This window comes from Marmota monax, unplaced genomic scaffold (genome assembly GCF_021218885.2).
Source record: "Marmota monax isolate L192 unplaced genomic scaffold, Marmota_monax_Labrador192_F-V1.1 WCK01_AAM20220418_F8-fsc00025, whole genome shotgun sequence".
Taxonomy (NCBI): domain Eukaryota; kingdom Metazoa; phylum Chordata; class Mammalia; order Rodentia; family Sciuridae; genus Marmota; species Marmota monax.
Genome location: NW_026691950.1, coordinates 2391154 through 2415420, shown reverse-complemented (window position 1 = coordinate 2415420; position 24267 = coordinate 2391154). Strand labels below are relative to the sequence as shown.

General features: G+C 43.5%; 1 protein-coding gene across 5 annotated transcripts in view; it reads left to right on the top strand.

Moving 5' to 3' along the window:
• Rbm47 (RNA binding motif protein 47) overlaps positions 1-24267 on the top strand; it is a 162125-nt gene that overhangs the window by 48946 nt on the left and 88912 nt on the right. For all 5 annotated transcript variants that reach the window (XM_046453460.2, XM_046453382.2, XM_046452951.2 and 2 more), the window contains one exon: positions 22381-22466. The gene's annotated coding sequence lies outside the window, so the exon portion shown is untranslated. The remainder of the gene's footprint in view (positions 1-22380; positions 22467-24267) is intronic.

The window sequence follows — 24267 nt, the reverse complement described above, 5'->3', positions numbered from 1 at the left end:
GTTCGAGGAAGTCCGGGTGGCAGGGTTTGACTCACCAGCACGCAGAGAGCTGGAGTGTGGGCACAGGCCCCGGCTACGTGGGGTGTAGCCTTTCCCAGAACTGAAACTGGTGCCAGTCCTTCTGTTGGCTCAGCCCTCGAGGAAGTAAACCCAGGAGGAACTAAGCACAGTCAGGCTTTCAGGAGCAACTCGGGCTGAGTTCCTCATGGGGTGGGCTGAAAGGGGATGATTCATGCTCTCCAGGGACATTTCCATTGAGCAACTCCCACTTATCTCCCAGTGAGAGTCCCAGGTGGCTCTCAGTGTGGACCTTGGAAGCCAGACTATCAGTCTAATCTCCTGAGAGCTCCTGGCAGCCTACCTCAGTTTCTTCATCTATAATGTGGGCACCATCATGATAATACTTCATAGGTTTTTTCTTTTCTTTCTTTTTTTTTTTTTGGTGTGTGTGTGGTGCTGGGGATTGAACCCAGGGCCTTGTGCATGCAAGGCAAGCACTCTACCAGCTGAGCTCTATCCCCAGCCCCAGTTTTTGTCAATATTATGTGACACAACACATTCTACCATGCGGCCTGCGCAATGGTTTCATTAATGAGGTTCTTGGCATAAAGTTAGTTAGAAGAGATCGAAATAAAACACACAGACTCAGTTATTTTATTTCTATTGCCAGGTCCGAGATGGCTCCCCTTTCTGGCTCCAACCTCTAACCGCCCAGCAGGGCAGCAAGGATTACTCAGGGCTAGCAGGAGAGAGAGAGAGTGAACACGCCAGGGAGTAGCCTTTTATTGGGGAACAAGAAATTTAGGGGATAATTCCATCCAATGAAGGTTGAGGGGGGACTGCACTCCAAGGTCAGGGTCAGTGATTGGGCCCCCGGGGTCAGTGGTCAGTCACACCCCCACATGGACGGGTTCTCTCATCAGGAAAGGGCCGGGAAAATTCTGACACAGCCAGAAGCCTCAGACCCTTAACGGGAGTCGCCCAGTCACGTGTCAGGATGGCTTCCCACAACACATGGTAATCATACATGTTTAGAAGATGAAAGGTAATTGCTAACTTCAAAGGCAGAAATGATTTCTCAATATGATGTTGATATGTTAACATTTGTTTGGTATTACAGTTTGTGAGATATTATGTATGCATTTTGTGAGCTGATTGGAGGATGGAGAGTAGTCAGAAGGCTTCTCATTTAGAAGAAATAGGCTGAAGGAAGATGGGGTAGCGCACACCTGTAATCCCAGTCACTTGGGAGCTGAAGCAAGAGGATTGCAGGTTCTAGGCCAGTCTCAGCAATTTAGAGAGACCCTGTCTCAAAATAAAAAATAAAAAGGACTGGATGTCAGTGGTAAAGCATCTCTGGCTCAAACGCCAGTACTAAAAAGACAGAGAAGGAGAGGCAAGAAGAGAAGAATAAAAGAAAAGAAATAGAGGCTGAGAGTATAATCTGGGACTGACAATTAAGAACCAGAAAGGTCTCCTGTCTGAAGGAATGCATTCCTTTGCCTGGGGTTCCGCCCCGGGAGTTTAAGAAAGCTGACCCCACAGTGCTGATTGCACACCCTGCCTCTCAGCCAGCTATGTGGGCCTCTGGGTTGGAGTGGTTTTCCCAGTGCTCTATCCAAAGGCGCTCCTCCACCACTGTCCTGGGTGGGGTAGGAAAGATGAACTGTCCACAGCTGGGACTGGCTGCAGGAGAAGGCCACCAGTCCCCGCTCCAGCACAGAGCACCTGAGATCCCAGCCTTTTCTCTCTCCCCTGGGACCAGACCTCAGGAGCATGGTAGCCTATTAGGAATGCTTAGAGAAAACTGTGAAGGAACCAGATGTTTCTCTTCAAGTAAGAAAAAATTCCCAATGACCAAATGCCTGTGTGCTCTTGGCCAACAGAGCAGCTTCGTTTGTCCTTTCAGTGCTAAAAGCAGGACAGGCCCAGGCAAACTGGCACGGGTTACTCAACCTGGTGCCCAGTGGTCCTGATCAAAGTGGTCTGAGTGGGGTTAAGAACAAAGCCATGAAAGATTTCCAATTCCAGGGCTGGGTGACTTGGTGAGACTTCCTTGTGGATGGCTATTCATGGTATTTTCTTAGAAGTAGCTGTGGTAAAATGTTCCTGTGTGAATTACAGTGTGTGTTGAGTGTTTCTGTGGCTGGTAACCTTCAAGGTCAGGGCTTCTCAACCTCAGTATGACTGCTGTTGTGGACAGTCGTTGGTGGTTGTGCATCAGTGGATGCTTGGCAGCATCCGTGTCCCCTGGCTACCAGATGCTGGTGGCACCTACCACCAAGAATGTCTTTAAGGATTGCCAAGTAGCTGCCTGTTGAAATCCATCCCTGTGGGGTCCATAGGCACTGCATGTTTTAGGAGAATGACCAACTTTGTAACCTGAGTTAACTTTTGTTCTTTCCTTTGAATTTTATCCCTTCTAATATTTTGATAGATGCCTTCCCTTATTCCCTCTGGTCTTCTATGAGCTTGTGATTATGAAGTGATGAAATTCTAAAACATGCCTACAAAACACAGTTTGTCTAATAGTCTGGGAAAAGTCTTTCCATTGAAGTTTTTTTTTTTTTTTAGAATCTGGAAATTCTTCCTGTAGCATCTCACTTTGTCTCATTCAGGTGTCCCCTGAGATTCACTACAGTCAAACTAATAAATCTATACTTCTTAGAAAAACCATAATTGAACTTGATCTTACTAGAAAGTTCATTTCCTCTCAGGTACTAGCTATGCCCAGGCTATTTCTCAAATAATGAATGTGTCTTCTATGTAAAAACATTGGAGGGAGTCTCCTTCACTCTTGGAGATTATTTTAGATCTTCTAATAAACACAACACCTGCAGAGAGGCTGTGGAGCTATCTGGATTCTTTCACTTTGTGGGTCACATTGTTTCCCATTATTTAAATGAAAATTGTTCTAAGCACTGCTCTTCAGTTGCTATGACAGCACTGTGGCAGGAGGTCATCTGATCTACCATTTAGACTTTAATAAATGAAAATTTAACCAAGATGTCTAATACTATTTTAATAAAATTTTGCAGAAACAGAAAGTCTAATTATCTTTCTTGGTTTACTTTCAATTTTCAGTTACCCTCAAAGTAAAAATTTATTTCCTTTTCTTAACCACTGAAGACAATTTCTCTTTATCATATTTACTTTGTTAGAAATAAATTTTTAATCTAATTATAAAAATGCCTTTGGCTGCAAGAGAAACAAAGGACACAAAGGAGAACATAAAAATCACCTGTAATTATGCTACCCAGAAGTGACTATTTGGGGAATTATTTGTCTTTTAAAAAATGCATGTAATATAAGTTTATTAGATTAACTTTAATCTTGTTCATTTCTTACTAGGGATAGAAAACACTTTCATGATTTTGTGCCACATTTTAACATATGGAGTGAACACCCCTAATCCAAAAACTCTAAATCCTAAATATGGCAAAATTAAAAAAAAAATCTTTTTTTTCCAGTACTGGGGATTGACCTCAGGGGAGCTTTACCATGGAACTACATCCCTAGCCCTTTGTATTTTTTTCTTTTGAGGTGGGGTCTTGCCCAGGCTAGCCTCAAATTTGTAATCCTCCTGACTCAGTCTCCAGAATAGCTGAGAAGGAGCCACTGTACCAAGCTTGTATTGTACTTTTAAATGAATACACAAAGAATCTATTTGGAAAATTAAAGAATGCATAATAATACAGATCAACACATTTTCTCAATGTGAGGTTGTTGTTTTATTCAAATAAACTAGGTATGGATACAACTGCTTTTAGTTTCTAATCTCTCCTTTATGCTCTGTAAGCAAATATGCTCATAGCCTCTGTTCTTTATTCTCTTTTCCACAGAGGTAGAATATTAGCTGAATTGCTTTGTAACTTTTGAGAGTTCTCAATAGTAATAGATGGAACAAAAACCAAACTCACACTTTGGTTTTTCTTGTTTGTTTGTTTGTTTTAAGTGGCAACATAGTTTTCATTATATATTAAACTAGTTTTAATTAACATTTATTTAACTAGTTCACTCTTGATGGACTTTTGGTTTGCTTCCAAGTTTTTGCTGTTACAAACAATATCATAATAAATTCTTGTACACATCATTTCATAAGCATAAATGTGTTTGTAGGATGAATTCCCAAATTAGAATTGCTATACATGTTAGCCAGGTGTGATACTACATGCCTGTAATTCCAGTAACTCAGGAGGCTGAGGCAGTAGGATCACAAGTTCAAGGAAAGCCTTGGCAACTTAGTGAGACCCTATCTCAAAATAAAAAATACAAAGGGCTGGGGATGTAGCTCAGTGGTAGAGCTCCCCTGGGTTCAATCTTCAGTACCTTAAAAAAAAAAGGTATACTTGTTAGCAGTTTATAATAGATATGCTAGAGTGTCCTCCATAAAGGTTGTACCATTATATACTTTAGCTAAAAATGTCTGAGAGTATCATTTTCCCTATAGCCTTGCCAACACAATCTGTTATCAAATTTCAGATATTTGCCAATTTGAAAAATTATATTGCATTATAGTTTCAATTTGCATATTTCTATAAAATTAAGGATCAGTTATACTGTTTTTAGTCAACTGTCCATATTCCTGGTTTTCCTGTTGTTTTATTCATTATTTTATCATTGATTTTATAAACTTTTTATATATTACAGAAATCGGTTCTGTCATGTGAATTGTGGATATTTCCCTCTATTAATCATTTGTCTTTTGATTTTGAAGGTGGCTTAAAAATTATTTTTGTATGTATTCAATTTATCAATCTTTTATTATGGCTTTTGGATTTTCAACCATAATAGAAAGGTCTCGTTTCAAGGTTGTAAAAGAATTCTCCCATGTTTTCTTGTAGTACTTTTGTGGTTTAATTTTACAAATTTAAATATTTGATCTCTTCAGGACTCACCCTAGTATGAGATGTGGGGTGAAGATCCAACTTTTCCAGCATGGAGATCCAGGTGTCCTGAGCCATTTGTCTAGTAGTTCCTGTTTCTACCAGCACGACACACCTCCCCCAGTCCCTGTGGAATTCCCAGATGTACTTGGCTATATTTCTGGACTTGTCTTAGTCTGTTGCTCTGACTGCTCAGGTCCCATTCATGTGAGGGTGGATATCTGTGTTTTATGATTCCACTTTTTCTTTATTAGTTTGAAAATCTTTTTAAAAATATTATTAGCATTTGCCTTAGAAGTTACATTCTTTACTTACTAAAGTCCAGTGTCATTACTTTTACCCTCCAGTTGGACAATTCAAGAACCTGAGACTAATTTAAGTCCATTTACCTATTTTCTGACTTACGTGCCAGTCTTGTTATGTGTTTTAATTCCCTTTATATATATTTATTACATATCTGTTTATATTAAAACCCCATAATACATTTTTATGACTGTTTTATATAGTCAGTGTTTAAATTTAATATTTTTATTGCTCTCATCCTATCCTATATTTTTGACTTTTGATTTTGGATCATTTTCCCTCTGCTTACAGAGCATCCTTTACAAACTTGTGAAAAACCCTTTCACTTTTTATTTGATGGAAGATGTCATTATTTTCACCTTCATTTAAAAATATATATTTTTAATGAGAATAGAATTCTATGTTCATAGTTTTGGCTTGTTTCCCAGCATATTGACAATAGTTATCCTACTGTTTTCTGTCTCTATTATTGGCATAAGAAGGCAGGTCTCAGGTTATTAGTTCTTTGAAGATAGCTCCGTTGTGCAAAATAAGCATTGTTGTTTATGTAGGAATTTCGACATCCAGCGTCCCTGAGAGCATAGTTGTATTTTTTTTTTAAATATCTATTTTTTGGTTGTAGTTGGACACAATACCCTTAATTAATTAATTAATTAATTAATATGTGGTACTGAGGATCGAACCCAGGACCTCACACATCTTGGCGAGCGCTCTACCACTGAGCCACAACCCCAGCCTGAGAGCATAGTTTTGTTTGCTGCAATGCCTGCATGTCCCACCACCAGTGGCCTGGCCTTCTGGCACCTTCCCTAGTATCCCTGAACCTACCATAAACCAGTAACTGAAACATTAGTGTGTAGCCCAATGGGGCATCGGGAACCCTGCTCCAGGACCCAGGCAGGTGGGCAGATGTATGTTGGTGCCCGTGAAGAGCCCTGTAACTATGGCCTTGTATCAAAAATCATGATAAGCACTGCTTAACATCACTTAGGGGGTTCAGGATGGATGAGAAACTAACTTCACAGTCCATTAATGAAAATGCCATTTGGCTTCTAATAAGAAACTAACATTTCCTTTGATAAAGTACCGAAGAAGACTCTTGCATCTGTGGAGAAATAGATTTTGTGACTTCATCAAGATCAGAGTTGCTGCAGGGTTTCCTCAACCCCTGTTCAGTCCCTGCTCTTATTACACAGCTTGTCAAGCCACCTAGGCCAGAGCCTTCCTTGTAGATCTTCAGCCCCTGGGCTCCTTGGAAGCTTTCCCCCCCCTCACCTGTACCTCTTGCCCCCCCCCCCACTGAAGATCTTCAGGCCTCACAGGCCCATAAGACTGGTGTTCCATTGTACTTAGACAAACAAAAAAGGGAAGGGGTCAATAGGGCCTGAGGTCCTAAACATTATTTCTAACATTCTTTCAAAAAGGCATTCTGTGTTTCAAAGAGGAAATGAATTTTTCTGGAAGCAAGACAGAGATTTCTTGTATTCTAGAAGAAAACTACAATAGTCTAGTATACTAGTTTCACTCCTCCCCAAATCCTGTGGATTCCTTCTGTTGCTTTGTGTTGATACAACAACAAATATGTACTTGTGCTATTTATTTCTCCTACTATAAAGCTATGATTTCCCCAATCTTCAGAGATTCCTTTTATATTCATTTGGACACACTAGGTGATGGATATGTATATCCCTAAATACCATAGACCCATTAACAACATCTCTTACTCAGCCTTCGATTCTGGGTACATGTGAGGTTGGCAGGGTGGCTGCCTCCATGGACTTATTTGGAGACCCAAATTGACAGTGACCACCTTTTTCAACATGCGAGGTTCCAGGATTGCCATCCCAGTCAGCCAGAGGAGGAAAGAGCCCAGAGGATAATGTAGGTAGATTATTAGGGGCAGGCCTCCATCCCATCATGACAGCACACATTACTTTGTCTCCATACATTGGCCAGAGCTAAGTCAAATGGTCCCACCTCACCGAAATGTGGGAACTGTGACCTCTCTACCTTGTATTTTTCATGACTTTCGAATACACTTTTGGCAGTGACCCTTGTAAATATGCCCCCCAAAGGGTATACTTGGGGGGATGGACCACTGCAGTTCTGTCACTCTTTTGTTTTGATTTCAAGGGGTGGCCTGGGTAACATGGTCACACTGCGAGTGTGTTCATGACCTTCCTGGATGAAACAAGTCCAGAGTGGGGGTCAGGTGGGCACTCGGCATGAGGGAAGTGAACCTGGGTCGTAGCAGACCACCCACTCTGAGCACCACCGTTCCCGTGTGCAGTGGGAAAGGCCTCCTGTGGGCCCAACAGAGCTGATCTGTCCTGGAAGCCTGGGCAAGCCACCGGCTCCTCTGACTCTCAGGTTTCTTATCTAGATCAACTGGCAGGTATCTATGGTATTTCACTTTCTTGGAAGGAATGATTCTTCTAATAATTTGTCCTGTGAGTGATCCTCTAATATAATTACAGCATAATCATAATTTTTGGAGAGCATTTTTGTGGATTTGGTGGCCATTCATGATATTTTAAAGAAAGGAGAAAAAGAAAAGAAAGCACCATAGATCATTAAAGAGTTTATTAGTTAAATGATGTTTAGGGAGCAAAATGGATTTATGTGGAGTTGGCTTAGTTGAATAGTGAGCAGCTCAGAGGTCACCAGTTACTCTCAAATGTACTTCTGATTTTAGCGAGGGCTAAAAAAGGTGCCAGTCTGACATAACATATGGATTCACTCATTTTGAATAATCTAATTAATAACCAATGTTTGCAGTGTTAGGAATTGAACCTGGGCCACACACACATACTTAGGCAAGGACCCTGCCATTGAGCCACACTTCCAGCCCTTTGGATAATTTTAAGTCGCCTGTTCATCTTGTCTTACTGTCATTCCTGACTCCTGGGGAGATGATGTTTGGAGCATCACGCTCACCAGGTCCAACATTCACCCCTAGAGAGGGTTCTTCACTGCTGTTGTCTCTCCCAAGAATGATGTTCCTGAACAGTCCTGTACATTTTATTGTCAGTGAACCAAGTTGTGGATTCTAGAATGTAGTAGTCACAGGTAGAAAGGAAACATTTTGTGGGGGAGTTGTGTGTGTCTGTGTACAGTAACTGTTCTAAAGGACAATGTATTGTGCACATAAAAAGGTCTATAGGCTTTTCCTGGGAAAGAAGCAGGCCAGGATGCTGGTGAAGGTACTGAGTGTGCCCACATTTGCCTAAGGCACTGGGCCAAGGGCTGTGTTAGCCTTTCAAAATATAAACATGAGTTTGAGCTCCCTGACATTCACTGTTCTCTCAATGTCAGGTCATGGGGAGTTTCAGTAAGGCAGGATTTAAATTTCTGTGACGTTATTTGGTAGATTGGGGGGCAAAGGAGTGAGGAAAAGGAACCACTGGTCTGATAATAAAAACTGTTTGTTGTATCATTATTTCTTAAAGGATCTTTTAAAAACCCTGAATGTCTAATGCATCCTGTTGCATTGAATACATTGCCTTTTCCCGGTCTTCACCCACAATGAGCTAAGCGAATTCTCAGAGAAATGTGGTGGACAAGCTTCCTGGTGACTCAAATGACTGAGGTATTGTGGAAACTGAGAGGTTTCTAGAGCTCTCCTTTGGAGGTGCTGACACAGAAGAGCTGGATTAAGGTTCAGGAACCTGATTTTCAAACATGCTGCAGCGCATTGTTCCTCAACCTTTCAGGGAGGGGTGCTGTGAGGGGCAGTGTAAGGATGAGAAGTGCCCTCCACCAAAGGGCCCAGGGGACAGAGGGTCTAGGTGAACCTCTACCACAGCAATGGCTTGGAGCAGCCCTCTCTGATGTTTGTGGAGTCTTTTTTTTTTGGAACTGGGGATTGAAACCAGGGGTGCTTAACCACTGAGCCACATCCCCAGCCCTTTTTAAAAATATCTTATTTAGAGACAGGGACTGGCTGAGTGGCTTAGAGCCTTGCTAAGTTGTTGAGGCTGGCTTTGAACTTGAGATCATCTTGCCTCAGCCTCCCGAATAGCTGTGATTACAGGCATGTATCACCATCCCTGGACTTTTTATTTTTAAAATTTTTTATTTGTTCTTTTTAGTTATATGCGACAATGGACTGTATCTTATTATACATACATGGAGTATCACTTCCCATTCTTGTGGTTGTCCATGATGTGGAGTTACGCTGGTCGTGTATTCATATATGAACTTGGAAAGTTATATCTGATTCATTCTACAGTCTTTCCCATTCTTATCCCCCCTCCGTTCCTTTCATTCTCCTTTGTCTAACCCAGTGTTAGCAGATCGGACTGAACATTAGTGTGTCTGGACTTTTGGGGAAACCAGCACATACTTCCCCTGTACGCAGCCTTGGGTGGGAGGTCATGCTCAGAATTCTGCTGGTGAGCATGGAATCAGAACTGGAGAGGAGAGGGATCTACAGTTTAATGGCATCTGCCCCTGTAGCCTGATGTAGCCTCGTCTGTCCCACAGGATGACCTCGTCTTTGAGTCGGAGCCTGCCTCCTAGTTTGTGCTCCAGTAGGCTTTGTCAGCTTTTTCCAAGGCTTCCAAAGGAGGACCCCTCCTCCTCCTGGTAGTCCCATTGTTTTCTTTGTTCCTGTTTCTCTTGCAGTGTGACTACTCACCTCTGTGGCTGGTCTTGGAGCCAGACAGACCAGGTGGCCTCTTTCTATATTGATTTAGTGTATCTTAAATCTAGTGGATCTTGCAGATTATCTCTCAAGGGACTTGTTCCCAGAATTGTAATCTTATGGTACAGATTGTAATACATTGAACTGACTAGCTTTACATGGGTAAATAAGCACACGGGCTCCTTGAGAACTGTTAAAATGTAATATTTGGTGTATTACAGAGTAGAAGAAACAGACTTTAAGTCATTGAGAGGAGCAGACATTGGGGACTTCTAATAACTGTCAACTGAAAGGGTAAAGGAAGGAGAGATTTCAGATCTTTTGGTACACTCTCTTTCTCTCCCTCTCTTTCTTTTTTTCTTTTCTTTTTTGGTACTGGGGATTGAACTCAGGGCACTCAACCACTGAGCCACATCCTCAGCCCTATTTTGTGTTTTATTTAGAGGTAGGGTCTCACTGAGTTGCTTAGCACCTTGCTTTTGCTGAGGCTGGCTTTGAACTCATGATCCTCCTGCCTCAGCCTCACTAGCCGCTTGGATTACAGGCGTGTGCCGCCAAGCCCAGCAAAGGATCTTTTATTTTAAGACAACAGTAGTGGCAGAAAGACCACAGTTAAGTCTTGGCCTGCCTCTTAGGAGCCTTTTAACAAGACATTGGGCCTCCATTTCCTTCACTGAAAATGAGTTTAACAGTGCCTACCTTGCTTGATGGCTTGGAGGATTAAAACCAGGAACACAGTTCCTGGCGCATAGCCAGTGTCCGAAATGTGAAATAATGAAAGAAAAGGGACTGGCAGCAATTTTGATTTGGTGTGGTAGCCAGAAGTCAACGACGAGGTTGGTAGAACTGACAAACAGAATATATGAAAACTTCAGATGGAGACTGGACAGGGGAAGGGCAGGTGGCATCGCCTCCTGGCTGCTCTGGCTTGCAAGTGACCAAAGGCTGGCAGGGACAGGAGCAGGGAGAGCCAGGAGATCAGTCACCCAGCATCCAGGGAATTGGTTCTATTATGAGCTCCAACTGGATTAGATTTTGCATTGAACTTGGCGAGGGTACTTTGAGCTCTGCTGGTCATCTGAGTGGGATGAAGGGGCTGGTCTGTGCACTATCCTCTGAGACATCTGTGCCTGGGACATTGGAGATTACCATAACTCCAGGACCCTGTATTTCAAAGTCTGAGTTTAGTAAGTGCTAAAAGCACTTCAACGGGGTGGATTCAGATTCTGCCTGTGATGCTGCTGAAACCTCTAAACTCTCAGTGGCCCTGGCTGGGTAGGAAATTCCTGACACTCCTATGAGTGGCTTCCGGTGTTTTGACAGCAGTGTTTTGGCTGACTGGTCTGGTTTGTGCATCTATAAAGAATCTGGATAGGGGCTGGGGATGTGGCTCAAGCGGTAGCGGCTCGCATGGCATGCGTGCGGCCCGGGTTCGATCCTCAGCACCACATACAAATGTTGTGTCTGCCGAAAACTAAAAAATAAATATTAAAAAAAAATTCTTTCTAAAAAAAAAAAAAGAATCTGGATAGAAAAATGAGAATGAGGATAATGTTCCAGAAGGTGAGTGCATGGTTATGAGTGAAAGTTTCACAGGCCTGTTTGCTAATGTGTCTAACTGTCACTGGCTGTTGTTAGTGAGGTGCGTCCCGCCCCCCGCCCCCCCCCAGTAAATACTAAAAATTGCTCAAAACACATAGATTTAAAGGAACATTGACTGATCTTCTTAATTTGTAGTTTGTTGTGCATAGGAATCAGATCGTGCTGCCAGGGGAATCAGGAATTGAGAAATCAGAAACAAGCCCTTTCTCTGTCATAAAGGGCCTGACTAAGCAAAAACAAGAAAAAAATCCTATTTTTGTGCCACCAAGTCTTCCGATTTGGGTGGGGCCTTGGAAGATGGTGGGGGAGATAGTTCACGAAACTCTGGAGAACTTTGCTGAGTCAAGCTTTTGCCTGTCCTGGTGCTGGTCATCCATAGCAGCAAAGATAGAATCTCTATTTTACATTTAAACAACTACCCAGTTTTTTCTTCCTCGGTCACTCTCATTTTTTAGAAAATTGACATAAGATCTCCAACACTAAAGGTTTTCTCACTTGACACTCTTATACTTTGGAGTTTGGGGGAGAAAATAGAGCTAGCTCACGTGCATAGTTTGTGAAGCCACACATTATGCCCATGTAACTGGACTCCTTATTGTAAAATTAACACCCATATTATGGGCTACATGTCTTATATCCTCCACTTTGCTGCCTGTGATTGTTTTAGAAGACACAGCCTGATATCATGTTAGATGCACTTGAAAAATATTTTAGTCCCCTGTTTCCACGTGCCAGATGCGTGAACAAAGCAGGCAAAGACCCTGCCTTCTTTCAGGGGCTGTTCTAGCGTGGTTAAGCAGCCTCTAAAGAAACAACCAGTCCTGAGAGAAAGATGGGACCTATGTAATGGTAATATGTTAAATAGTATGGATAAAATAAAGGCTGTATGTTCCCTGTGCACTATAAGGACCAGCCCAGTACTTGGCACATATAGGGGCTCAGTAGATGTTAAAATCCATAAACTTTAATAGAGTGTAAAGTAAAACTAAAGACCAGAAGTGCACAAGAGGAAGACTGATTTCTGATGAGACAAGTCCACTGTAAGAGAAGATCATGAACATCTGTATTCACATGCCACCTCTGACAGACTGAACTGAATTTCTCTGAACCTTAGTTTCCTCATTTACCGAAAAAAGGGGGCGAGGGAAGGGAGAGAATAATAATATTTGGTTTGGGGTAGTAAATGAAGCAACACTATAAAAAGGGTAGATGTAACACACCACTGTGGGAGCGTTGAGGAATTCAAGATGGTCTAATCTACACTCAGCATGCTTATAATCTTGTTGGAAAGACAAGATCTGAACAGGGTGAAAGTTAAATAGGAACAATGAAGTTAAGCAAGACTTTAAATCTATAGAGATAACAGGTCACTGGGCAGCCTACGGTGAATTGCCAATTTGAATTGCCCAGGCAAGAACGCTTGCTCAATTCAGAGGTGGGAGAAGGCCTGTGGGTGTCCCCTGGGGATGTGCCATCCCTCCCCCAGCTTTCTGTAGTGAAATTCAAGCCTCCTTCCTTCCTTCTTTTGTTTTTTTCTTCATTGATTCATCCAATAAATGTTTAGTGAACTATTAGTACATGTCAGGTGCTTGATGCAGCTGGGATTACAGAGGTGGAAAAGAGACAAGAATCCTGTCTTCACGGAGTTGCTGTCTGGTGGGGACAACCAGATGTTAACAAACTGACAAGTATTTAATGACAATCCCTAACAAGTGCTATAGAGAAAGCTTATACCAATATGTGAACAGGAACAGAAAAGGGGGGGGGGCAACTCTCTTGTTTGGGGAGTGGGCTTGTCAAGGCACTGAGATCTGAAGAATGGAGTTACCTCCGAGCACTTGGTAAAGTAAGAATTCTGCCGGCCCCAATTAAGCAGCATCTTTTGTTTCTGCAAATGAGTAGTTTAGGGGAGAGAAACAGAAGCTAAAACCCACTTTATCGTTGTTGTGCATTCTAGATATTAGTGACAAAAGCCTCTTTTAAATAACCTATTTCCACACTTGCACAACTCCCCAATCTCATGCTCACACCCCACCCACAGCATTCCCCTCTCACTTCACTCTATAATTTAAAAAAGAATGTGGAAGTAAAAAGAAAAATGAAAGTTAAGAAAAAATTAAAAAGAAGTAGAAAATAAAGTGGAGGGGCCAGGGGATGTGGCTCAGTGGTAGAACTTGTGCTTAGCGTATGTGAAGCCCCGAGTCCAATGTCACACACACACACACACACACACACACACACACAGAGGAGAAAAATAATGTGGGAGGGTCATCCCAGATCACTAGCAGGTCTGTCTGGATAGTTCACAGTGGATCCTGAGGGATGTTTAAGGAAGGGGCTGAAAGTTTGATCACCAAAACTGTGTGCCATCTTCCCTGATGTAGGCCACGGCTTCTAAGAAATCCACTGTGTTGCAGCTACTGTCCCTCAGTGCTGTCAGGCAGGGCTGTCACTAGTCCAGATCGGTCTTCACAGCGGTGACACAGGCCGCCCTGACCGTCACTGCTGCATCCTTCCTCATTCTCTCTCTTGCCCTCTCTCCCTGCCTTTCTTTCTTTTCATATTGGGGAATTGAACCCAGGGGTGCGCTCACTGAGTTGCTTCAAACTTGCCATCCTCCTACCTCAGCCTCCCGAGCCGCTGGGATTTTCAGGCGTGTGCTGCCATGCTCAGCATCTCATCCTATTTCTTGGAGCAGCATCAGAAAAACAGTTGAGGTAATCATTGTTTTTCAGCTCACACGCCCATCATCGACTGGAAAGATAGCATGTGGTGGCCACAAGCATGGCCTGCAGAATTAGACTGGACTGCAGTCCTGACTGTGCTACCTAAGATGTGGTGTGACTGGAGAGTTTACTTCTCCATTAGTGTAATCCAGAGACATCCTTTTCTGAAACCTGCTGAGCCAGATGTATTCTGGAATCTGGAGTATTTTAGATTAAAAAAAATAATAATATGTTACACATACCCTAGATTGCTTAATACAAGCTGAGTATCCCTTATCTGAAATGCTTGGGACTAGAAAAGTTTCAGATTTTGTAATATTTGTATGTGCAAACTGATATATCTTGTGGATGGGACCCAGTTCTAAACCTGAAACTCATTCATGGGTTAGTTACGTGCACCTTGTGCACATAGCCTGAGGCACATTTTTAGTGCTCCTGTGTTTTGATTTTGACCTGTCCTGTGAGGACAGATATGGAATTTTCTACTTATGGCATTACTGTGGCTGTCACTTTCAGATTTTGGAGATTTAGGACTTCAGATTGTTGGATTAGGGAAGCTCTGTCTCAACCACTATTCTGGGGCAACACCCCATGATCGGGCAAGTCATTCATTCTTTAGTAAAGCATATGGATTCTCAGACCTCGTGAAAGAAATGAAATTGTGGAGTCTTATTGGAAAAAAGCCAGAGATGTGCATGGTGGCACATGCTGATCATTCCAGCAGTTTGGAGAGGCTGAAGCAGGAGGATCGCAAGTTCAAGGCCAGCTTCAAAAACTTAGCAAGACCCCCTTGTCTCAAAATAAAAAAATAACAGGGGTTGGGGAGGTAATTCAATGGTAAAAATGCCCCTGGGTTCAATCCGGAAGGAGGAAGGAAGGAAGGTTGGTTGGTTTATGGTACATCTTGTAACCTAAAGCAAGATAATGTATTTATAGGGCTGATTAAGAAGCCATCATGCAGGTATAAGCTTTATAAAGTAAACTTCTTTTTTTATAAAGCTTCTGCAGGCTTTATAATGAATCTGTAGTGTCGTTTTCTACTCTTCTCTCCTGACAGATAGGCCTTGGCTGTGTGCCAGGCACCCTGCTAGGTGCAGCAAGAATACAGACAGGGACCAGATGGGCCTCCTGCGTGGCATTACACCAGGGCACTCACGGCCAGTCTGCCAGTGTTCTGTCTTTTTTTTTTTTTCCTTAAGTGTGCTTTGCCCATTTTTCCTAGGTATTTTCTAGGCTGGGCTATTTGTTAAAATCAAAAGCACCTCCCAATGTGGCTGGTATGTTGTTAAAATATACTGTAAAGAAAGAGGACAGGAAGTAAGGACACATGACTCAAATGACTGGAAATGGTTCTCAGATAGGAAGTGAGTGTGGGGACAGTAATGAGGAAGTGCGTTCAGTTGCAGGAGGACTCTGAGCTCCATCGAGGATATTGATTCCATGGGTGCATTTCTGCTGAGCCCATTGTGCCAGGCACCAGGCTGGGTCCCGGGGTTACAGAAATGAACGAGGTACCGTGCACTTTAAGTGATGCTGTTCCTGGTTGCTGAGTGAGCCTGGATACAGCAGTACCCTCTCTGTACCTGTGTCCGCAGCTTCACAACAGACGGGCCAGAGTAGGTGTCTAAGGGAGGCCCATTTCACCAGCCTCCCAGTCTGTGGTCCTGAAGCATTACTTACAGAGGTTGTTGGCCAACTGCTATCCGCCGGTCTGGGATTCAAGTAAGGAAGTGTGCTTTTATTGCAGTAAGGCCTTGAGGTAGACCTCAGGAAGGACTTGTCAATGTTGATAGCTGTTGGAACTGGAATGGTTAAGGGCTCATTATCTCCTCAAGCAGGATGATTTCATTCCCAAACGTTGAATATTGATGAGTGACAGACCTGCTTTAGGAGCGGTGAGCACCTTAGAGAAGAGAAAGGGCCTTCTCTTGGAGCTCACATATCAGTGGGGCAGATAGGTACTAAAAAGGGATAAAAATGAACGCACAGCCAGGCGTGGTGGTGCATGCCTTTAATCCCAGGTACTCAGGAAGCCTAGGCAGGAGGAGCACAAGTTCAAGGCCAGCCTGAGCAACTTAGTAAGACCTTGTCTAAAGGTAAAAAGAGGTGGGGATGTGGCTCAGTGGTGGAGTGCCCTGGTTCAATTCTAGTACCCCCCCCCCACCAAAAAAAAAAAAGGAAGAAGAAGAAGAAAGAAACTTAGGGAAGAGAAGAAAGAATGATGATAATACAGGGTTCATGATTGGTGGGTGTTTAAAAAGAGCATTCAGGGAAGACTTACTGGAGGTGGTGGCATTTTAGCAGAGGTCTGAATCCATTTGGGAGAGGACTGGGGGCAGTAGAGGTGACAGGCAGGGAAGTGGGAATGACCTGACATGTTGAAGGAAGTGCCAGAGGCCAGCGGTGAGGTCAGAACAGGGGGCTTTTGGAGAGAAGCAGGGAATAGGGCTAAAAGGAAGGTCCACTGAGGGAAGCCTGGAGAAGGACTTGGGATTTTATTCCAAGTCCATACTAGACTTTGGGTCCAGCAGCTGCTTATCAAGAGTGAGTCTCACCTCTAGCCCAATGCTGCGTGACCTGGACATCTCAATATTCTGTGGTATATCTTTATCTTTTGAAAAGTCTTAGGGACTTATATTTTCCTTTTAAAAAAGATCTTTCAAGGCCTGGTGCGGTGGTGCACGCCTGTAATCCCAGTGGCTCGGGAGGCTGAGACAGGAGGATCACGGAGTTCAAAGCCAGCCTCAGCAATGGCAAGGCCCTAAGCAACTCAGTGAGACCCTGTCTCTAAATAAAATACAAAGTAGGACTGGGGATGTGGCTTAGTAGCCGAGTACTCCTGAGTTCAATCCCTGGCACCCTGCTCCCCCCCAATAAAAGATCTTTCAAGTAATTGGATTATTTTCTCAAGAGAAAATGTTGCTTATGTCCCCCTTCCCCACTAGGTTTGAACCCAGGGGTGCTCTACCACTGAGCCCCTTTTATTTTTAACTTGGAGATAAGTGGTCTTGAGTTTGTGACCCTCCTGCCTCAGCCTCCCGAGTAGTTGGGATTACTGGTGTGCACCACTGCACCTGGCTCCTGCATCTGTATCTTTTTTTTAAGATATGCTATTTCACTACCCCCTTCCTTTGTCTTACTGACTTCCACCGTCCCTCCGCCCATCCTTTTTTTATTTTAAACAAATTCTAAATATTTTTATCCAACTCTTGGATTCCAATGTCAATAAACAACAGTGGTGGGCACTGTTCATTGGTTTTTGTTGTTTTCTTTCTTTGGACAACAGCACCTTGGGAATATTGAGCAATACTCGCAGATGGTAGAATTGGAACTTGCAGTTCCGCTTTCTTGGCCTTGACCTTGGGTTAGACCTGGGCTGGCTCCTGATAGGCTGATTCCACATTGCAAAAGTGAAAGTACTACTAAAGCACATTCAAATGAAGCAGCAATTTACGTGGAGATTAAATCGGACTTTGAATTTGTCAGCCTCAAACCATATTATCTGGTGGTGACCCTATTTTCTTAGTGACTCAAAACTGTGACCCAGACCCATGCCTCTTGAATCGAAGCGGGTCTGCACTTGTCAGTTCCCTTGGTGAATATTTGTGAGCAGGCTGGGCTTGCTACCTACAAAGCTTAAAAACTGCCCACTTCTGTGCTCAGGAAATATATGTCAAAACCACAAGAGGGCAGCTTGTCTGGTGAAACCAGGCATAGAAAAATGCTGCTCTGTGGACACAGGATCCCACAGACGAAGACTTTGGAAATTCCAAAATATTTCTTGCATAAGGAAGCTCTGTTTGCGTCCCCTGCCAGTTTCATCCAAAGAGAGGATGCCTTTGGAGGTTGGGAGTTTTAAGGCAAGTTCTTTCATGCAAATATCTTCCTTTTCTCTATGGAATATAAATATCCATTTCCCTGTGGGTTCCCTTTTCCTTTCTCTTTCCCTCCCTTCTCTCCTTATTGAGGTATGATCTACATATAATAAATTTCACATGTTTTTAAGGGGTGACTTTAATGACTCTATACTGTTTGGAACCACCCTCCCCCCAGTGAAGATACAGAAATTTCCATCTCTCTAGAAACTCCTGTCATGTTTCTCTGCTGTCAGTGTCCCCTCAGATCCCCTTGAATCTCTAAAGAAGGTGTTCATACACAAATATTGTGGCACTCTCTAGGAGGCTGTGTGAGAGCTCTCGAGAGATCCAAGGAAACTAAAACCCTCCATCCCAGGGAACTGTGTGGGATTTTATCCTCTGTGGCTGTGTTCCTTGTGGTAATCTGGCTCTTATTCACTGAGAGGAAGACTATCATTAATTGCCCCGTCATTAATTTCTCATTTGTTCTTTAATTCACCTCGGCTTTAATTAACATTTATTGCATTTAAGTACTTAGACGAATTAACGTAAGGAATCCTCAGTAGGAGGGAAGTGCTCTTATTACCTATATTTATAGTCTGAAGAAACTGAGGTACAGTCACATGTGGCTTTGGTAGGCGAACAAAAGGAGTGAGGTTCATTTCCTGATGTAAAACATGGAATTAAATTTCGTAAGAAATTCCGTCTCTTCATTGATCAAAGTAGTTCTCTTTCTGTACACAATACCCAGGGGCAGTGTCACCCACGGCCATGGCCAAATGCCACGACCATTCCAGTCTGCATCCCTGACCTTGACCACCAAGCCATCCCTGTATCTGTTTCCCTGGTTCCCACCTTCGTCTTCCCCTGACAGGTCGCCCTGCCTTTGGCCCTCCTCCGCATTGTGGTCACAGTGCTCTTTCTAGTGTGTACTTCTGGTCATGTCGCCTTCCTGATTAAAATTCTCCACTGGTTTCCTGTGCGATAAAATGTGAGCTCCTGGTTCCTGGCCTCGGTCAGCTGCAGGCCCTGCTGCTCCCCACTGCCCACCCTCAGTCTGGCTGTGCCCAACCAGCTGTCATCCTTTCAAGGTGCTATGCTGAGTCCCTGCACCCAGGAACCAACTGTTCGTCTCTCTGGAAAATGTCCTCTTCCTTCATTCCTGTCTGTTGGGCAGACTTACTCATCCTTCAGGACTTGGCTCACATCTTCCTTGAGTAGACCAGACAGCAGGGATCATCTTCCCAGTTTCCATTGCTTCTTGCAAATTAAAGCCAGTGCCACAATGTTCTATAAGGATCTCGTTCCAGCTGTGCACCCTCCTGGAGGGCAGAGACTTGGTCTTTTCAACTGTATATTTCTAGCCCAACTCAGTACCTAGCCCAACTCCAGACCTTAAATATCATGAAAGCAAAAAACACACCCATTATCTTCATCATGGCTATTCCCAGCCTAGCTTAGGGCCTGCCCTATAGTAGGTGTTCAATTCATATTTGTTGAAAACACGAATAGTGGCTATTTCTAAATGTCAAACTGTGATGGTTTTGCCCAGGGATTATAAACTGAAGGACCACCAGCATAATCAAGACATGGCCATGTTTTATACAACCTTACAATATTATAAGGTTTCTGAATTTGATACTTGTAGATAGATATTATGCCTTTACATTTATCTCTGTTCATGCCACTCCTTTTTTTTGAGGTATTGGGGATTGAACCCCGGGGCTCTCTACCACTTCGCTACATCAAACCCAGCAACCCTCCCTCTTTCAGATTTTTTTTTTTTTTTAATTTTGAGACAAGGCCTTACTAAGTTGCTGAGGCTGTCCTCAAACTTGCCATCCTTCTGCTTTCAGCTTCCCGAGTCTCTGGGATTACAGGTGTGCACCTCTGTGCCAGCTTCTACTTCACCCTTCTGTTACTGCCAGCCTGTTCCTGGGACATAAGGTTGGGGGCTGTGCAGGGCACATATTGGTTTGCTGGAGCTGCCATAACAAACTACCACAGATTGGGTGGCTTTAACAACAGAAGTTTAGATCAAGGTGTCAGCAGGTTTGGTTTCTCTGGAGGCCTCTCTCCTTGTCCATCAGATGGCCATCTCTCCTTTTTTTTTTTTTTTTTGACACCAGGGATTAAACCCAGAGGCTCTTTACCACTGAGCCACATACATAGCTCTTTTTAATATTTTATTTAGAGACAGAGTCTTGCTAACTTGCTTAGGGCCTTGCTAAATTGCCAAGGCTGGCTTTGAACTTGCAATCCTCCTGCCACAGCCTCCTGATCTGCTAGTATTACATGCGTGCACCACCATGCCTGGCAACCTCAACTTCTCTTCTTATAAGCACACCAGCATATTACAATAGGGTCTACCCAGAAATCTCACTTAAACGTAATCACCTCATTAAAAACTCTGTTTCCTTAGTGCAGCATACTCCTGTAATTCCAGTGACTCAGGAGGCTGAGGCAATAGGTATTGCAAGTTGAGGCCAGCTTCAGCAACTTAGACCCTGCATCAAAATAAAAAATAGAGTGCTGGGAATACATGTAGCTCAGTAATAGAGCACCCTTGGGTTCAGTTTCCAGTATCAAAACCAAAACAAAACCCTGTCTCCAATTACAGTCACATTGTGAGATACTGAGGTTTAGGACTTTAGCCTATGAATTTGGGGCACTAATCATTCCAAACAGGCAGGGTCATGGACTCTCAAGTTCCACGGTTTTCTCCTTTGGGTCCGATTCCTGTTTTATAACATGTCAATAAAGGGGAGCCCAGGAACCATCTGAGAGAGCAGTTTGCTCTCTGAGGCCAAATCTGGATGGCTATACTATGCACCTGCTCAAACCTCTGGTCACTTTGCTCTTGGGACCATATTCATGGTTCTTAAGAAACTGACATTCAGTCAACATGCCAGGTAGTCCTTCGGTGCCTTTCGGTCAAAAAATTGACATGTGGGCTGCAAACTTTCTCTGCCAAGAGTTCAGTGGACAGGAGAGGTAAAAACCATGTAATGACATGGCACCGCCTCCATTTGCTGCAAGCAAACAGTCAGGTCCTTTATTACCCTTGAAATGGGCAACCGTGACCTAGGCTGGGCTTAGAGAAGCAAGTCAGATGCCAAGTTTCTGTGGGTCAAAGTTCCTTCGAGCACTTATGTTAATCAAAAGCTCAGCCTTAGTTAATTTAGACATTGCTTTCAGGAGAACTTTGGAACAAATGATTACTGAGTGGTATTGCAGGAGTTAGCCTCACTGAGTATTTTCTTACCCAGGAGGTGGGTTGCGGTCTTTCTTGGTGGGGGCGGGATTGAGACCCGTCACTTTTATTCATTCTTGGTTGAGTCGTGGTCCAATAAATCTGCTGTTCAGAACCTAGTTAGTCAGACTTGTTCACTTAAGGGAATATTATTTGTGTATGGGAAGAAAGGCCAGCTCTAAAGTGCTCCCAGAGGTGAAGGAATATTTAAAATACTGACAACACACCTGGCATGGTGGGGTACACCTGAAATCCTAGCGACTCCGGAGGCTGAGGCAGGGGGATCACAAGTCAGCCTCCGCAACTTTGCAAGGCCCTAAGAGACTTATTTTGAGGCCCTGTCTCAAAATAAAAAGGGCCGGGGATGTGGTTCAGTGATTACATGTCCTTGGGTTCAATCCCAGGTACAAAACAAAACAAAAATCAGAAACCAAAAAATGAAAACCCACGAACAATGGTTAACATAAGTTTGTGTGTTTGGCAATTTACCCTAAAAGATCACAATTTCATAGACTTCCCAGAAAATGTTTTAAATGAGTATGATAGTCACAGCTGGCCTTCACCGAGCCTTTTCTCTGTGCCAGGCTCAAGGCCTTTGTATTGATTGTCACAGTGCCTCAGTAGGTGGGGAATATTAGGCCCTGGTTAGGTGAGGAAAACAAGGCTCAGGGAGGCCGAGTCAGATGGCAAGCAGGGTAGCTGACTTTTGGTAACTGGTCAAAACTGTGAGCTTCCCTCCTTGTTTCTTATTCTCTTGTCCCAGTAAGATTCCCCCTGCCCTCCCTTCCCCCCTCCCTTTCTCCCTACTCTCCTCCCCCTCCCCTCCCCTTGAATGTCTTTTAGTTAATATGAATCTGAGTGTCTGCAAAACTGGTAAAAGGCTGTGCCATCTTTTGTCCACATGTATTTGGGCCAGTGAAATTTTCTAGTGTCCAGTTATATCTAGCTTTCCTCATAATTCCACACACACACACACACACACACACACAGGGCTGGGTAATGCTGGCAAAACACTGGATTTCTTCTTCTTACTACCCCGTCACCCTACTCCATTCAGACCCCTCATTCCCATCTTTGGCTCAGTTGTGTTATCTTTTCCATTTCACAGGCCAGGTAACAGCGGAATTAGAAGGATACCTGGCACCAGGTCACCCAGCAGAGCTCAGCGATCCCTTGGCTTTCCGAGGACGTTTGGTAAGTCACGTGGTTTCATCTTCACCTTGGCTCACATACACATGATCCAGGGTTGGAGAACACTAGGTGGACACTGAACATCACCTATTAACATCAAATCCTAAACCCCTCCCACCTTTTACAACCACATAGTATTTTTGTGTTTCCTTAATTTACTAGGCCAGAGTGTCCTATGTGTTTGTAGGGACTAATGTACCCAGGAACTCCCTTAGTCAAAAAGAATGCAAGCATTCTGTTGGCAATGCTTTTGCTTAAACTCATCTAATACCAGTTCTCATGGAAATGTCTGATGGTGAGTTCTTCTGCCGTGTTGCTGCTTATATAAACTTTAGAATGCCCTCTTCCTTATAGCCCCCCACTGCCACCATAATTTAGCATGCCTGAAATTGGGATGTATTTTATGGACACTTGGATTCAGTGAAATACAGCATTTTCCTGATAGTCCCCAAATGACCAGCATTGACATTCCTTACCTTTTATTTTGCTTTCTTTTCTGTTTTGAAGGGGGAGGGTTGAATTTTAAGAGTAGTAAGTGAATAATATAATAAATAGCAAATTAATGAGAACTGCATGCTTACTAAAGAAAAGAGTCAGGTTTCCAGTTCAGAAAGAAAAAGCTAACTTTGTTCTTTTGGTGGCTTCATACGGTGGTTTTGAGATGAGCAGCCCTTCCCCAGACCCCATGAGCACTAGGTCCTGACTCTGAGAATAGTCCACGGAGGACGGCAGAGCAGCCCCCAAGCCTAGGGCTCGCAGAATCAGACATTCTTATCCAAATCCAAGTTCCCCTCCAGCAGGCAGATTAGTTTTCTGGACTCAAACAGATACGTGGGAAAAACTGGGCTCCCTAGGGTATAAAAGCAGGGGTTTTAGACTAATACCAAACTGGGTGATTTCTCTTTTTAAGATTATTTCAGGGGGGGCTGGGGATGTGGCTCAAGCGGTAGCGCGCTCGCCTGGCAAGCGTGCGGCCCGGGTTCGATCCTCAGCATCACATATAAACAAAGATGTTGTGTCCGCCGAAAACTAAAAAATAAATATTAAAATTCTCAAAAAAAAAAAAGATTATTTCAGGGGCTAGGGTTGTGGCTCAGCAGTAGAGCGCTCGCCTAGCACATGCGAGGCACTGGGTTCGATCCTCAGCACCAAATAAAAATAAATAAATAAAATAAAGGTATTGTGTCTGACTACAACTAAAAAAAATATTAAAAAAGAAAAAAAGATTATTTCATTCACGTAGGCAAAAGTTCCATGAATCCGACAGTTCTTTGGTCTCTTGCTCTTTGATGACTTGCTTTTTGCCAAACAAGAAAACTCATTTTCAAAACTGAAAAGGCAGAAAGGTGGACACGAGCCATAACTCCACCAATAGCATGACAGACAAGCGGATGTGTGTCTACAAAGGACGTCTGTCTTCCTACGAGGAAGAGATCTGTTCCCACCCTGCATGAGGAAAAAGAAAATTGTGGGTATCAACAAAATGTCTGTGTCCCTTGGCAGAACAGCAGGTCCGTGGTGGCTTTATACCTTGCAGAAGGATATGAAGTGCTGTGGACAATAAGGAGCATGCACCCAGGGTTATGAGGCTGAGGTCTGTGGCTAATGTCAGCATCAAACTTTTGGTAGATTTCATGGTGACACTTAGATGTTAGCACTGAAGTTCCCAAGAACAAGGTCTGGAAGCCAGTCATGAGCCATGCATCCGAGCTATACTCCCAGATGTGTCCTCAGCTGGGCACCAAGGGCAGAGAAAAATACGCTTTCCATGCCCCACAGCTGTACTCACTGGTGTCCGCTGGAG